General features: G+C 41.7%; 1 protein-coding gene across 1 annotated transcript in view; it reads left to right on the top strand.

Moving 5' to 3' along the window:
* USP26 (ubiquitin specific peptidase 26) overlaps positions 1-17,616 on the top strand; it is a 115,558-nt gene that overhangs the window by 61,482 nt on the left and 36,460 nt on the right. The window contains exons 8-9 of the mRNA XM_049704541.1: positions 8,320-8,418; positions 11,359-11,421. The gene's annotated coding sequence lies outside the window, so the exon portion shown is untranslated. The remainder of the gene's footprint in view (positions 1-8,319; positions 8,419-11,358; positions 11,422-17,616) is intronic.

The raw sequence follows: 17,616 nt of genomic DNA, 5'->3' as shown, positions 1-17,616 counted from the left end.
CATATTTCTAGTTTCTTCATAAGCATGTTATTAGAACTTAGAATGTAGTAAGTGATATGATTGAGGTCTGGATATGGATCTAATGCTTTAAATCGGCACCCAGAAGAGTTACTGTAAGGCGTAGACAAAAGGCACATGTTTTCTGTGAAGGTGGGGAAATCATTGGGCAAGATAGGAAATGAATAGAACCGTTAGATGCCCTTGGAGAAAAGTATTGTATTTATTTCTTTAGATCCCATGAAGCAGGTTTAGACAACCATCATTCCTTCCTTCGTTAACTCAGCAAACAAGTATTGAATTCTATTTTATTAATAGAACAGATTGGGGACATTTAATAACTCACTGTTTAGCTTATGTGTTGAAATGAGCAATGAGAGTGAAGTACAAAGCCAGTGTTAACTCTGTGGATAGACTACCAGTTTGCTATTTAGAAATAGTTTCCAATCTCAGCTTTCCCACTAAAACCTACAATTAGTTTGAACGTTGTTGTACACTGATTACCATACCGCTTGCAGTAAAATATCACCCTCCCTTAATTGCAATTTCTTTCACAGTCTTTCCATTTGAATTATTCATCCTAGTTTTGAAAGAACTCTATGCAAATCAACAATGTAATAAATGCTTGTAGTACTTTTTTCAGAAAAATATATTCCAAATCATTTTATAAGGTGGTGTGAAAACAGTCATACGACCAACTTGGCTGTCTGTTGTTCGGACTGATTTTCTAATTCAGGCCAGTCTGTGTTCACAGGCTGTCAAGAATACTATGAAAGGGTCTCCTGAAGAGGGTGGGAGGTTAGCCCAGATGACCTAAAACGTCTCGTGCAGGTCATGTATATGTGATTCCATGACAGGCTAAATTGGTAGTAGATCAGATAGACACCATCTGCAAATGACATTTAAAGGGTTTTGAATTTTTTTTTCCCTTAGAGCTGATATGGACCAAAATTCTTCTTGCCAAAGGGCACAGTTTACCTTCCTGTTTATGGTAGCCATTTTTCATTTGTCACACGATTTGAAGTTTATAATAGAGTATTATGTTCAACTTCATGATGCTATTGCTTTAAGTTGTAATAAATTTTTCTTCACGTGCATTTACAGAACGCTGTCATAGCTCAGCCTTGTTTTATCGAAGGACAAAAGTCGATAAGAACTTCACAGAGGTCCTTCACGTGTTAACCTATGTGTCTGAAGTGGCTGCGTGGAGAGCTGAAGCAGTGAGAGTGTGCCTGTTTGTGGGGAACGCTCTTCCAGTAAACGGGATGGTGCTCTCATCGCCCACCCGCTCCTTAGAGTAGCACGTGATGCTAGACTGGGAAGAGAGCATTGATGTTTAGAAATAGAGTTTTGGCTTAGGTAGGTCCCAGTGTTTAGAGGTCCAAAGCTGAACTGAGCTCAGAAAGGCAATCATATGAGGCCTGGGGTTCCCATATGACTATTGCCTTCTCCCCGTCTAATGCTGACATAGCCATGAGTAATCCTGACCAATTTTGAAACAGACTGTTGTGAAGGCACTGAATTTTCCCTTTTGGTGGTATCACATTGAGCTGGCCATTGCCTCTTCGTTCCTATCTCCCAGAGAAAGGGACGCATTAGTCTGAATTCCCCAGGGAATTCTTTCTGTGCACTCCTTGTCAGAACTAGGTCCGTCTGAGCCTCTACTGGCCAGTGGTCATCCAGTCAACTGTAACAAACACTGCAATAGGCCAGGTGAGGGCAGCAAAGGGCTGATCATGCAGCAGGATTCGTGTCCAGCGTCAAATAATTAGCCCAGAAGGCAGATGCAAAGAGGTCCATGCCTGATGCCACGTCTTTATTAGGAAGGCCAAGGTTGCAAGGATGAGATGAGAGTGGGAAGGAGTGAAGGATGTTCCGGAGAGAAATGAGGGCAATTCAGAAGCACAAGCAGAGAAGGAAACTATAAGTGCATGGGAGCCAAGCTAAGACCAGGAAAGGTGGGAAGGAATTTTCTGGCACCTATTTTGAGCCAAATACTTTTCTCTAATAATAACTACCATTTAGGTAAAAATGAACACCATTTTTCAGTTACTATGTCTTAGATATTGTGTTAGGCTGCTAATGTTTTTACATATATACATACACACATATATATATACAAATATATTTTTATGTAGTATTTAAGCTCTGAAATCAATACATGGATAAGGGTAGCTAGAGAAGAGTCTCAAGGCCTGAGACTTGAGCACTCACTCTGTTGTTTAGAAGTGAGAAAGAGAACCAGCAAGAAGCCCTAAAAAGGAACTGCTAGTTCCTGAAGTATAAATATATGTATATTTATAATACATAAAATATATAATGTTTCCTTATATATAATCTAGTGTTATGTATAACATATGTAATTTATAATCCTAAAAAGATACACAGGGTAGGTGTTATTATCCATTTTTAATAGCTGAGGAAACTGAAATCCAGAGAAGTAATTTTCCCAAGCTCACAGTATATGGTTAAGCTGATGCACAAACTCACAACTTTCTGATTCAAAATCAACACTTTCTAAAACATCATATATTATATGCCTTACAACGTACTTCTATGAATTTATCCATTTCATCTGTATTATCTAGTTTGGTGGCATACAATTTTTCATAGTATTCCCTTATAATTCCATTTATTTCTGTAATGTCAGTAGTAAAGTCCTCTCATTGTTGATTTTTGTGTAGTTAGTATTCTCCTTTTTTCTTGGTCAGTTTAGCTAAAAGTTTGTCAGTTTTGCTAATCTTTCAAATAACTAACTTTTTACTTTGTTGATAGTCTCTATTATTTTTCTATTTCCTTTCATTGGTTTTTGCTTTAATCTTTATTATATTTTTCCTTCTGCTTGCTTTCAGTTTAGTTGGTTCTTCTTCTTTTACTTGCTTAAGGGGAAAGTTTAGGCAATCGACTTGAGATATTTCTTCTTTTTTAATATAGGCCTTTACCTCTGTAAAGTTATCGCTAAGTACTGCTTTTCCTGTGTCACATAAGTTTTGTTATGTTGTATTTTAGTTTTCATTCATCTCAAAGTATTTTCTAATTTCCCTTGTGATTTTTTTCCTTTGGCCCATTGGTTGTTAAGGTGTGTGTTGTTTAATTTTCACATATTTGTGAATTTACCAAATTTATTTATCTTATGAACTTCTAACTGCATCCCATTGTTGTTTTGTGAAGGTACTTTGTCTAATTTCAATCCCTTTAAATTTATCAAGACTTGATTTAGGGCCTGTGTATGGTCTATCCTGTAGTTAGTTCCACGTGGATTTCGGAATAAGATGATTTCTGCTATTTTGGGGTGGAGTGTTCTATAGTTTGCTGTCTAATTGGTTTATAATGTCAACCAAGTCTCCTGCTCCCCTGTTGATCTTTGATCTTCTGTCTAGTTATTCAGTCCATTATCGAAATTATCAAAGTCTCCAACTGTTAATTTTAAATCGTTTATTTCCCCCTTCCATTTTGTCACTCGTTGCTTCCGGTATTTTGGGATTCTGTTGTTAGGTGTATACACGTTTATAAATGTTATAATTTCTGGAGTGATTTCACCTTTTCTCATTAGAAGATGTTCCTTGTCTCTAGTAACAATTTTTGTCTTAAAGTCTATTTTGTCTTGTATTAAAATAGCCATTCCAGCTCTCTTTGATTACCGTTTGCATGGTATATCTTTTTCATTTGTTTTACTTTCAACTTATTTCTGTCTGAATGCAAAGTGTGTGTACTACAGGTAATATATACTCAGATCATTTTTAAAAGCCCTTCTGCTAATCTTTGCCTTTTCATCGCAGTGTTTCATTTACAGTAATCCATGCACAATTAATTTAAATATTCGTAAGTTAGGATATATGTTTGTCATTTTAATATTTACTTTCTATGTCTTACAGACTTTTTGTTCTTCTAGTCCTCCATTACTGCCACCTTTTGTATTAAGTAGATATTTTCTAGTATATCATTTAAATCCCTTTAATTTCTTTTACAACCTATTTTTTAGTTATTATTTTCTTAGTGGTTGCCCTGGAGATTACAATTGACCTCTTAACTTATAACAATATAGTTCTGATTAATACCAACTAAATTTCAATAGCATATGATGGAGATTGACTGCTTAATAGGTACAGGGTGTCTTTTGGGGATGATTTTTTTAAAAAGTTTGGAACTCAATAGTGGGGATGGTTGCACAACATTATGAATATACTTAATGACACTGAACTGTATACTTGTAAGTGGCTAAAGTGGTAAATGTATGTTATGTTTGTTTTACTACGATAAAAAAAAAAGAAGAAAAAAGGAGGATAAATTAAGACATTCCCAGATAAACAAAAAGAAAGACTTTGTTGCTAGCAAAGCTGCCCTTACAAGAAACACTATTGGCAGCTCTTCATGCTAAAATTAAAAGATAATCTCTCCACTTGAATCCACATGAAGAAATAAAAGTATCAGTAAAAGTAACTACATAGATAGATGTTAAAGAAAGTATAAAGGTACTTTTTTGTTTGTAACTCTATTTTAATCCTATCAGATTTAGAAGATATCTGTATAAACAAGTAATTATGAATATGTATTGGATGAACCTCAAAATCAGTAAGCTAAATGAAAGGTGTCAGGCACAAGGGTCACGTACTGCATGACTCCATTTATAGGAAATGTCTAGAATAGGCAATCCATACAGACGGAAGGCAGATTGATGGTTGCCAGGGGCTGGGGAAAGGGGGAATGAGAATCAACTGCTTAACAGGTTCTGGATTTCCTTTTGGGGTGATGAAGATATTCTGGAATGACATAGAAGTGGTGGTTGCACAACACTGTAAATGTACTAAATGCCACTGAATTATTCACTTTGAAATGTTAATTTTATGTTATGTGAATCTCATCTCAATAACAAAAGAATGCAGCTCCCTAACTGATATGGATGCAGGGGACTTGGGAACTGCACTTTGGACAACCAATCCTATGGTCAACCAATCCTAATCACATGATTTGGGCCTCCAAGGGGTGAGGATTTTAATTCTTCTGTGTTCTCTCCCCTTGAAGGCCTCTGGAGAGTCAGGTAGAAAGAATTGAAATAGCGGACCATACCATCCCCACCACACCCCCTGATTGCACAAGTGCACTTGTCTGGTTCGGTCCATTTAGCCACTCCCTCCACCCCTCCAGTTTCCCGTTATGGTGGTATGCTCCTGCCCATTCTGAAACATTATTACCATGTAGGCTCTTGGTTCTGACCATTCTGTACAAACACTCCACGCTGGAATCCTTGATTGTGATGCAGGCAGGTGTTCCCCTTACAGAGAAAGAGCGAGTGGATACTATCCCTGTCAGTCATTCTTGCCCCAACCAATCAGGATCTTTATGGGCGGAGCCGTCAACTGGCTATAAAAGGAGGGTTCTGCGTGGTCTCGGGGCCCCTTTCTATCTTGGGTCCTCAGGTGGGTGGGTGGTGAAGCAGTGCTCTCAGAGGTGAACTAACAAGGCGTTGCTCCCACCTGCATAAGGTTGGTTTAATTCTTATTTGTCATTGATAGTTGGCTAGTTACAGTGTGCTTTTTATAGAGGAGTATATAGCGTGTAGTAATATACATTAATAATATTGTAATTAATAATATACTTCGTCTGGAGGGCTTTGGATTTTTGACAATATGGATCACTTAGCTGAACTTGGGCACAGTGTTGTGCTTTATGTTACAACATGATTGACTCTGTAATGTTTTATTTGTTTAAATATTGGTCTTGGTCATATACACCTTTGCATATGGTGTTAAGGTGCTGTTGGCTGAGCAGGTACAGGAGAGCGCTGTGGCTTCCAGGGAACTGATTTTGGCTTTTTATTTTAAATCTTTGCACGACTATTGTCACTGTGTATTTAATTCTTGGTTGGCCCCTCAGAGAGTAATTTTGAGTGTGTGTGAGTGTGTGTGTGTGTGTGTGTGTGTGCTTTTCTCGTCAGATTGCGTGCCGTTTACTCGGCAATTGTGTATTTGGCATAGCTTTATTTGTCTAAATTGTGCTCTGGTCTAGGTCCTCTTTCCCAGGTGTTATTCCACAGGGGGGAAAGTGATTTGTTCAGTTTCTATTTGTAAGCAAGAAGGCCAGCAGGGTTGGGTACCAGGTTAGTCAGGACAGAAAAACGCGGGAATTCAGGCTCCTCCCCCACGCGCTGCTGACCCCGCCCCTTTGGTGAGGTGCTGCGGAGGAGGTTTGTGCTGTTGAAGATTCCGTCCAGGCAGGCTTCTGAAATCGGTAACAGTCGCCCGTCTACGTTCGTGCCTCCATGACGAACATCTTTCGTGCCTCCATAACGAACATCTAACTTCTTATTCGGGGGAAGACATCTAACTTCTATTCAGGGGGAGAATTAAATGAAAGGAAGACCGTTGTTTCTCTCAGAAACCTGACGACCGAACTCAGTGAGAGGAACCCCGATTCTCGCTTTGAGGTAAAATGGTGCTGGTATTGAATTTGTCTGGCTTGTTCTTGATTTCTACTTGAATTATGTATACTGTTCAGTATCTCAGTGACTTTATTGGTGGAACACTAGTGATCTCCAAATATTCTCTTCCTGTATTATGTTTAGAAATTAGAAAGACAGACTGTTGGTAGGATCGAAAGCTGCCTCTGCCTTTGTGACGATGAGGTACCGAGGTTTTAGGCATTGGGACATTAACTAGCCTCACAAATACTACCGTTTCAAGCCCTAAACGTTGAAAAAACTTTTTTTTGCGGTACGCGGGGCTCTCACTCTTGCGGCCGTTCCCGTCAAGGAGCACAGGCTCCGGACGCGCAGGCGCAGCGGCCACGGCTCACAGGCCCAGCTGCCCCGCGGCATGTGGGATCCTCTCAGACCGGGGCAAGACCCCACGTCTCCTGAGACCGGGGCAAGAGCCCGCGTCCCCTCAGACCGAGGCAAGAGCCCGCATCCCCGGAGACCAGGGCAAGACCCCACGTCCCCTGAGACCAGGCTAGACCCCACGTCCCCTCAGACCGAGGCAAGAGCCCGCGTCCCCTGCATCGGCAGGCGGACTCTCAACCACTGCGCCACCAGGGAAGCCCCTTGAAAAATGTTTAACTGTGGTATGTAGGTCCAGGGGTCAGGCTTGAAGGCATCTTTTTTGCGTCCACTTTGCTCATAGGATTCTTACAGGGGCGGATATTTTCCAGAGGCCACATCCACACAAGCCAATGTTAGCACCTGTCAAATTTCTTTTATTGTTACTGCCTTGAAGGATCTATTGTCAGTTTCAGACAGTAGCAATGTTATGTAATGGTTGGGGTTATTCCTAAAAGTACCCTAAATGATACTAGCTGCTTTTTGATGCCTGTGATTTTCTAACTTACTGTGTTACTGGTTACTTACACCAATACCCCATGAAGTGTTGTTGTGGAATCTGGTGAACAGCTCAGCCTCCCATTTCAAAGGTTTATTACCCGTAATCCTGCCTGAGTCTCTAGCTATGGTATTGAATAGAATAAACAGATTTGTTCGAGACTCCGTCTCATAGAAGTTAAGGGACATTGCCTTTTAGCCTAATATTTCCTACTTTCCCTGTGGTGTTGGATTAAAGCAGGATGAACTATGGTTCATTTTGAAGGGGCAATCAAACCTCTGAAGCAGCAGTCTCATCTGATCTGGTAGCCACAGGATGAGTGCAGTCCCTGTCTTATCTTTCACTCTGCCTGATTCGGGACCCTGGCCCCCCCAGCCATTTCCAAAAGTTCCTCTGGATAAGGAGGAAAAAAGAGGATGTTTGTCTCAGCCACTCAGCTAAATAAGTTTCCAAGTTAAGTAACTTGCCCACTGTGGTGCTAAGCTGTCCACCCTCATTAAGTCTCCTGGCAGATTTGTTCAACCATCACCTTTCTCAGGTCCTGCTGTGGAAAAGTCCAGTAATGATCAGTCTGTGGGCTTGTAACATGAAGAAGAAGGCACCAGAACCAGTAGTGAGAACCAGCCAGATGATTAAGTGCATGTCTGTGTAGTGTTGTAGTGTGAGGTGAGGGCCGTCGGGCAGAGGGCAACTCTGCTGTCTCCTGTTTCATTAAACACGATTGAACCCCTTCCCTGGGTCTCTAGAAATGGGAACTACCAGCAGTGGCAGGGTCACTTCCGGCACTGCTGACTAGCTCTATGGTGGAGACCCTGTTTGTACAACCAGTTCCTTTAATTAAGCAGGAGAGTCTTTTCCCCCATACTTATTTGTATTCCTCTGTACACTGTGCGTGCCACTGTTACAGAGACATTGGCATAATCAAACTGTTCTGATTTCAAAGAAACCTCACTTCGACTTTTTAACACCAAAGTTTTGATCTTTCTTTTTATTCTTTTTGGAAAGCCAGTAGCAGACAGCAGAAGGGTGGAACGCACTAGATTGTAGAAGACAAACTTCGGGAGTCAAAGGAGTTCGGGGTGCTGCTTAGCTTCCTTCGTTTCAACAGGTATGAGAATGTGGATCTGAATGTAATTTTAGAGCTCAGCTCTATGGAAAAGGGGAGAGATGAGATTCATGGACCAAGTGGGAAGCAGGGAATGGCAATCGGCCAGCCTACCTACCCTCCCTGTGGCATTTATTTGGTAGGGGTCCTGAAGGCATAGGCCAGGAATTAAATTAATATGTAGGTCATACTCCTCCAAATCTTTACCCCTCCATACATTGTTGGCCATTTTCCTGATCTGCAGACATTGCTGGGACCACATACCATATTTAATACACAGAAAGCCTCCAGTCTCTGAGTCTGAGAGACACTCAGTTCATTTTCACTCTAAGGCAAGTCTGGTAGCTCAGCTGGCTTCTAACATATTATTTCAACACTTTGTGCCACTGTTAAAAATTTTCAGTGAATTCAGGTATTGGAAGCTGGGGGCAAGGTTTGAGATTTGCATGCTTAAGGCTCCCTGACCCCTGTTGTTTCCTGTTCCATTACACAGTGGAATGAATGGGTTTGGGTGAGGTGATCATGACAAAAAGTGCTAATGTTGATTGGGTTACATTTAATGCTCCTGTATAATAAATGCTGTCTCTTGTCCCTGTCCTGGTCGTAGTCTCTGTCCAATACACGCGTCCAAACCACAAGACTTGATTGGTAAGAATTCCCCATTTGGTGCTGTTTCACCCAGATTGCTATCTGATATGTTTCTTTAAAACATGTACAGGTCCTGTGTGTGCACTTGATTTCACCTTTGCTAACTGTCAATTTTCTGGCAAGGTGTGTGGTAACTGGGTCAGGATTCCTTTCTGATGAATGATGAGATTTCCTATTAATTTGGGATTGAAGCTTTCAGAATACGGGAATACCAAATCTCAGTGTGGGGCATCTTCTAACCGTAGTTTATACACTTGGAGTTGTTGCTCACTCTGGCCTACGTTTTGGGATGTGGTCTCCCCCTGCAGCCATGTACCAGTAAGTCTTATGAGTTGCACTTACTATAATCATCTGTAGAGTAAATGCCTGCATGACGTAGCTCTAATGCTTGGTGCTTTATAACTTGCCACTTGGGTTGCTTTGGAGTCAGTCAGATCACAGTTCCAACCTGATTCCACCAGTAACTGTCTATCCTTAATTCCTAACTAACTTTTTGAGTCTCAGTTTCTTTATCTGCAAAACAGGGATCATACTTTGCTATCAGGAATGTTGTGAGAATTAAATGTGATAATCTTTGTAATGCACCCAGGACACAGGAGATACTCAAGGAATTAACCCCCCACTCCCCAGTTTCCTGAATGCATGTATTGCTTGGTTTAGCACCTTCCCTGTCCCCTTCCTTTAATTATTTTCTTTCCTTTCTCAGGTACAGCAAATTCCTCATAGGCTACACTGGCTTCTCTTTGGAAACCACACCTCTGTGATCTTGCTATGAAGCAAGAGGTGGCCCAGGGACTCAGAATTTTCCTTGTTCTGAGCCCAGGTTCTGTCTCTGCTAACTTGGACACCTTATACCGAGGCTGACATGGCTCAGCACCCGGTGGGATTCTAGGATTTGTCAAGCTATGCTGGCTGGAGGGTGCCTGTTAACTGGCAGTCGTAGAAAGTTCTCCTCCATTTCCTTGCCTATAACAAGTCACTTCTGATCTGTGATTAGTTCATTTAAGATTAGGTAAAAACATTGACAATGCGAAAGATGGGGGAAAATGCTAAATATAAATATGCACTATCCTAAGATGTTCTCAAGGAGACTTTTAACCTTTAGTCTCAAAAGAACTTCTAAAGATTACCCACCCAAGGTCCAAATATCCACATTTCTTTTTGATTAGAAACTAAAGTGTCTAGCTGTTACATAGCACATTGACATTTCAAGACCTTTGAATTTTCCCTGTAATTGGTTAAATTGCTTTAAGGCCCTGGATGGCAAGGATCATTGTTATTTCCCATTAAGTGAAAAACTGAGGCTAGCAGTATTTAGACTAAACCTTACCCAAAACCGCGTAGGGGACTTCCCTGGTGGTCCAGAGGTTAAGAATCCATCTTGCAATGCAAGGGATGCCGGTTCCATCCCTGGTCAGAGAACTAAGATTCCACATGCCGCGGGGCAACCAAGCCCATGTGCCACAGCTAGAGAGCCTATGCACCCTGGAGCCTATGCCCAGCCACAACTAGAGAGGAGCCCGTGCTGCGCAACAAAAGATCCCACGTGGCATTTAAAAAGTTGCATGGTTGATGCAGGATTTATTGCCTGTCTGACTTCAATAATAACATTTGTAGGAATGGTGAGAAGATCATGGAAGAATTGCAGGTCATTTGTATATCTTGATGGAGACTAATTATAGGTCTGGCCCATGAGAATAAAAACACAAGTGAGAGAGAGGCTTTCTCTGTCCTGTTCATATTTGCATTCCAAGTGTCTGGAATTGATTCTAGGAGTGAACTGCCTCCTAGTGAAGGACCTTAGGTCTAGGTGAGATGTCAAAAGGGACAAGAGACATTGCTGTCTGTCTGTGTGTAGACACACACTTTAAGAAGTTCTGTCCAAAGTCTAGAAGGAGCTGATGAGATTGCCGCACTGTGGCTGGATCAGGCAGAATCTGCAGGTAACTCTAGTAGAATACTGCATTAAGACTCTAGATAGCCACGAGGGCCTCAGGAGAGCCTCGTAACTGCTAGATGCCCAAAGAGCAGACCTGTGAGCTTCTGCTAGAGTTCTTCTTCCAGAGTCAAGAGTGGAGGTTCTGCTCTCCTTGCTTGGGTCTTTCTCTAGCTGATGATGCAGCGTTTAAGGTCTAGGGACAGATTTCCCTAGAGGAAGCAGGGCAAGAGATGCCAGCTAGAAACATGCTGGCAGGAGAGTAAAGAGAGAAGAATGATCGTTCATAGTGCACAAGGGTACATGAGTAGCTTGCTGGTCAGGGAGTAACTTTTCTAAATTTGGTCTCTTCTCAACAGATCCAGTTTTACTGTTCCCGCCTGAACTGATAAAGGCCTGCCTCTCTCAGGACGCTTGTCGAGGTGAGGACATATGAGAGTCACAGAAGAGAAGCATTTTTAATAATATATCATTTTGGGCTTCCCTGGTGGCACAGTGGTTGGGAGTCCGCCTGCCGATGCAGGGGACACGGCTTCGTGCCCTGGTCCGGGAGGATCCCACGTGCCGCGGAGCGGCTAGGCCCGTGAGCCATGGCCACTGAGCCTGCGCCTCCGGAACCTGTGCTCTGCAACGGGAGAGGCCACAACAGTGAGAGGCCCGCATACCGCAAAATAATAATAATAATAATAATAATAATAATATATCATTTTGATTCACAAAATAAGCAAAATGGCTGCAGGTAAAGGTTTTCACAGCTTGCATGAGTGTTAATTAGAAACAGTTAGAAGCCTTGGCTGTGAGAGGCACTTGTTTAATTTAAATATCTATGCAAAGAAACTGCTCCTTATCAGTTAAAGCCATGGCTGGCACCCAGCCATCAGGAGACCCCAAAACCCATCTGTTCCCTTGCACTTTTGACCAAAGCAGTCACTCCCACACATGTAGTTAGTGTAAGTGTGTAGGTCATTTGGGTACTTGAACCCAGTGGGAATTTTGATTCCTCATTTAAGCAAAAAACACCTTCCAGCTACCTATTTGAGCATCTCTCATTTTTGGCTATCCTATAAACCTATTTTCTCCATGTGTGCATGTAGTTAGGTTGGAAATGTCAAGGGACCACAGGGGGATGTTTATGAAATTCCATAAAAATATGCTTTCACAAAGCTGAGGTTTATTGGTATTCTAGACTTCTTTTCCATCGGAGTCTGCTCCTCGCCCCGCCCCCTCACCTTGAACTTTTGCTTGCATCTGGGAATCAATTTTGCCTAATTTCCAAATGTTGCTTGTCGGTGGTTTGGCTGGATTCATACCCAGAATGGAAGGTAACTTGGTGCATCTTAATGACATAGATATTATCCTTATCCTGAAAGCTTTTTTCCTCCCTTCCTGTTATTTTGTTTTGTAATTTCTCAGCAGAATCAAGAAATATGTGATAATTTCATTAAAATGAGAGGTTCTCTTAACACTACAATGACCGTACTGTCTCATTTCATGATAAACTCTACTCATCATATGTAGGCATTTGTGGGAATTCATATTTTTCATGGAGTTCTAATGAGTCAAAAGTGATCCAGAAAAGACTGTCCATTGGTCACTGACTGTCCAACTATGGGGCTGACATGCATTTCCTGCAATCCGTCCGTGCAGAAACTGGGTGCACAAACCAGTCATGAAATAGAAGTTTGTGTTTTTTAGACACTTGTATCAAACTTATACCAGTACGACATTTAAAGAATAAAATAATTCCATGAGGTTTACTCATCAAAATAGTACTTCTCCCAACCTACCACCATCCCCCCATTTCCTGCTCACCATATTTATCCAGAAGTGACACATGTGATTTTGCAACTATAGAAAAACTGGTGCTGAAAGCTGCTCAAAAAATCATGAGAGCGCTAAAAGGATTTAAGATGGGGTTCTTTGGCCACTTTTTGTCTGTCTTTCTAGAGGGAGAAGAATTACAGAGGATAAATTCTCAGAAAGGGAATCAGGAGAAGGGGGAATGACAAATAAGAAATGGTCTCTTACCTTCAGGGGCCTACAGCCCAGCCCAGAAGGCTGTTAACAGCAGCACTGTGTAGAGCTGCTCCTGAGGATGAGGATAAAGCAGACAGAAGGACAAGGGCTTCTGGTGTGAAAGGTGTCACGGGCATTGTGTGTTCAGGGGGTGTCTCCTGCCCCCTTCCCCCTTCCCATTACTCCCTGTGCTTCAGCATCTCCCCGGCTGGAAAGTAACCTAAGGGGTATCACAGATCCGGGAGTTTTACTTCTATGGTCTGAGATGTAGCCAGCAAATATAGAAGGTGATGCATGTATCAGGAGGCAAAACTGTGACTTACTGTAAATACCACTTTTTCCTACACGTTTTAGCTTCAGAATATAGGCATTCAAAAGAAATGTCTAGCGCTGTTGTCACTTGATTTTTTAAACTTTCATGTGTCCTCCCACCTTCTGCCTTGTGGTTTGATTCAACTAATCAAAGTAATGGCTAAAGATGATTTCTCGTGGGCAAAGATATCACTGTAGATGAGACTTTAAATTTTAGTATCCTTGAAGGCAATCTCCGTTTGAGATGCAACAACTGCTGTAAACGCTTCATTTAGATATGTATGCCATCTATGGCCTATTTTTTATTTTTATTTATTTATTTAGCATCTTTATTGGAGTACAATTGCTTTACAGTGTTGTGTTAGTTGCTGCTGTATATTGAATTTCTTTAATTTTTTTTTTTACCACCAACACAGGTATTTTCTTTCTTAATGTACATATTTAAAATTTATAAAATGAAGACAGGAACGTGAGATGAAAATAATCTTCATCCCACCTTCTACAGATAACCATGGTTGAGAGTTCACTTTCTCACTTTCCAGTCATTTGTCTTAAACATGGATAAGTATTATTATTTTTCTACAAAAATGGGATCATACTGTAGGTGGTGTTTTGCAGCCAATTTTTTTTGTAACATCTTTATTGGAGTGTAATTGCTTTACAACGGTGTGTTAGTTTCTGCTGTATAACAAAGTGAATCAGCTATACATATACATATATTGCCATATCTCCTCCCTCTTGTGTCTCCCTCCCTCCCACCCTCCCTATCCCACCCCTCTATGTGGTCACAAAGCACCCAGCTGATCTCCCTGTGCTATATGCGGCTGCTTCCCACGAGCTATCTATTTTATATTTGGTAGTGTATATATGTCCATGCCACTCTCTCACTTTGTCCCAGCTTACCCTTCCCCCTCCCCATGTCCTCAAGTCCATTCTCTACGTCTGTGTCTTTATTCCTGTCCTGCCCCTAGGTTCATCAGAACCATTTTTTAAATTTTAGATTCCATATACGTGTGTTAGCATACGCTATTTGTTTTTCTCTTTCTGACTGACTTCACTCTGTATGACAGACTCTAGGTCCATCCACCTCACTACAAATAACTCAGTTTCATTTCTTTTTTTGGCTGAGGAATATTCCATTGTATATATGTGCCACATCTTCTTTATCCATTCATCTGTCGATGGACACTTAGGTGGCTTCCATACCAGGGTTGTTGTAAATAGTGCTGCAGTGAACATCGTGGTACATGGCTCTTTTTGAATTATGGTTTTCTCAGGGTGTATGCCCAGTAGTGGGATTGCTGGGTCATATGGTAGCTGTATTTTTAGTTTTTTGAGGAACCTCCATACTGTTCTTCATAGTGGCTGTATCAATTTACATTCCCACCAACACTGCAAGAGGGTTCTCTTTTCTCCACACCCTCTCCAACATTTATTGTTTGTAGATTTTTTGATGATGGCCGTTCTCACCGGCGTGAGGTGATACCTACTGTAGTTTTGATTTGCATTTCTCTAACGATTAGTGATGTGGGCATCCTTTCATGTGTTTGTTGGCAATCTGTATATCTTATCTGGAGAAATGTCTATTTAGGTCTTCTGCCCATTTTTGGATTGGGTTATTTGTGTTTTTGATATTGAGCTGCATGAACTGCTTGTATATTTTGGAGATTAATCCTTTGTCAGTTTGCTTCATTTGCAAATATTTTCTCCCATTCTGAGGGTTGTCTTTTCGTCTTGTTTATGGTTTCCTTTGCTGTGCAAAAGCTCTTAAGTTACATTAGGTTCCATTTGTTTATTTTTGTTTTCATTTCCGTTTCTCTAGGAGGTGGGGCAAAAAGGATCTTGCTGTGATGTATGTCATAGAGTGTTCTGGCTATGTTTTCCTCTAAGAGTTTTATAGTGTCTGGCCTTACATTTAGGTCTTTAATCCATTTTGAGTTTATTTTTGTGTATGGTGTTAGGGAGTGTTCTAATTTCATTCTTTTACACGTAGCTGTCCAGTTTTTCCAGCACCACTTATTGAAGAGGCTGTCTTTTCTCCATTGTATATGCTTGCCTCCTTTATCAAAGATAAGGTGACCATATGTACATGGGTTTATCCCTGGGGTTTCTATCCTGTTCCATTGATCTATATGTCTGTTTTTGTGCCAGTACTGTACTCTCTTTTTTTTTTTAATGGAAAACCAGTATATGTTTTATTTTTATTTATTTATTTATTTAATTTTTTTTAACATCTTTATTGGGGTATAATTGCTTTACAATGGTGTGTTAGTTTCTGCTTTATAACAAAGTGAATCAGTTATACATATACATATGTTCCCATATCTCTTCCCTCTTGCGTCTCCCTCCCTCCCTCCCTATCCCACCCCTCCAGGCGGTCACAAAGCACCGAGCCGATATCCCTGTGCCATGCGGCTGCTTCCCACTAGCTATCTACCTTACGTTTGTTAGTGTATATATGTCCATGCCTCTCTCTCGCCCTGTCATAGCTCACCCTTCCCCCTCTCCATATCCTCAAGTCCGTTCTCCAGTAGGTCTGTGTCTTTATTCTTGTCTTACCCCTAGGTTCTTCATGACATTTTTTCCCTTAAATTCCATATATATGTGTTAGCATACGGTATTTGTCTTTTTCTCTCTGACTTACTTCAGTCTGTATGACAGACTCTAGGTCTATCCACCTCATTACAAATAGCTCAATTTCGTTTTTTTTATGGCTGAGTAATATTCCATTGTATATATGTGCCACATCTTCTTTATCTGTACTCTCTTGATTACTGTAGCTTTGTAGTAGAGTCTCAAGTCAGGGAGCCTGGTTCCTCGAGCTCCGTTTTTCTTTCTCAAGATTGCTTTGGCTATTGGGGGTCTTTTGTGTTTCCATACAAATTCTTGGTGGCTGCAGCAGCAGCCTTAGCGTCTCATGACCGTCTCTATAGTTTCCACGCTGATAGCCGCAGCTCGCGCCCGTCTCTGGAGCTCGTTTAGGCAGTGCTCTGAATCCCCTCTCCTCGCACATCCTGAAACAATGGTCTCTTGCCTCTTCGGCAGGTCCAGACGTTTTCCCGGACTCCTTCCCAGCTAGCGGTGGCGCACTAGCCCCATTGAGGCTGTGTTCACGCAGCCCACCCCAGTCCTCTCCTTGGGATCCGACCTCCAAAGCCCGAGCCTCAGCCCCCAGCCCCCACTCACCCCAGCGGGCGAGCAGACAAGCATCTCAGGCTGGTGAGTGCCGGTCGGCACCGATCCTCTGTGCGGGAATCTCTCCGCTTTGCCCTCTGCACCCCTGTTGCTGCTCTCTCCTCTGTGGCTCCGAAGCTTCCCCCCGGCCCACACCCTCTCTCCACCAGTGAAGGGGCTTCCTAGTGTGTGGAACCCTTTCCTCCTTCACAGCTCCCTCCCAGTGGTGCAGGTCCCGTCCCTATTCTTTTGTCTCTGTTTTTTCTTTTCTCTTTTGCCCTACCCAGGCACGTGGCGAGTTTCTTGCCTTTTGGGAGGTCTGAGGTCTTCTGCCAGCGTTCAGTAGGTGTTCTGTAGGAGTTCTTCCACATGTAGATGTATTTCTGATGTATTTGTGGGGAGGAAGGTGATCTCCACGTCTTAACTCCTCCACCATCTTGAAGGTCCCCCCTCTGGTCTATTTTTTAAACACTTCTGTAAAGAACTGGTAGCTCCATGCTTTTAACACTGTCGTCTTACTTGGCCTATTATTAAAGTGACAGAAAAGCTGATTACACTTGATACATGAGGAAAGGATGGTAGTATCGATCATCATCTTTTTATCATCCAGAGCTTGAGAATGGTTCCTTTCAGCCCTGAAAAGTTATTGTACTCACCAAAATACAGAAGAGTATTTAGACTGCACTGTAGGTGTTTTTAGATACTAATTTCTTAGTGGTAGTTTCTCAACCTGGAAAAATGATAGCTCAAAGTCTTATGCATATAAACACATGTCATGAGTGCACAGGAGACAGAGAAACTTAGGCAGTATGGAAACAAGTGAAGGGAAAGTGTGTGAACTGGGCAGTACTCAATAGGCAAGTCACAGTCAGACCATTTGTAAGGAGACCATCATCTAAGAACCTTTCAGTTCTCAGAATTAGTTTATATATTTGATTCATTTCTTTCCAAAACACCTTGAGCCCAGTGGAAAATGAGTAGTCTGGAAATGGATAGGTTTGTCTATGCAGACCTGCAGTAACATGGGAAGAGCATTTATGAATTGTAGAGATTTAAGGGTCCCTGATACAATGCTCCAAATATGTATAAGGAAGAAGAAGATACCAGTGCCCATT

The sequence above is a fragment of the Orcinus orca genome, chromosome X, assembly GCF_937001465.1.
Source record: "Orcinus orca chromosome X, mOrcOrc1.1, whole genome shotgun sequence".
Classification (NCBI taxonomy): Eukaryota; Metazoa; Chordata; class Mammalia; order Artiodactyla; family Delphinidae; genus Orcinus; species Orcinus orca.
This window is presented reverse-complemented; position numbering and strand designations above follow the sequence as displayed.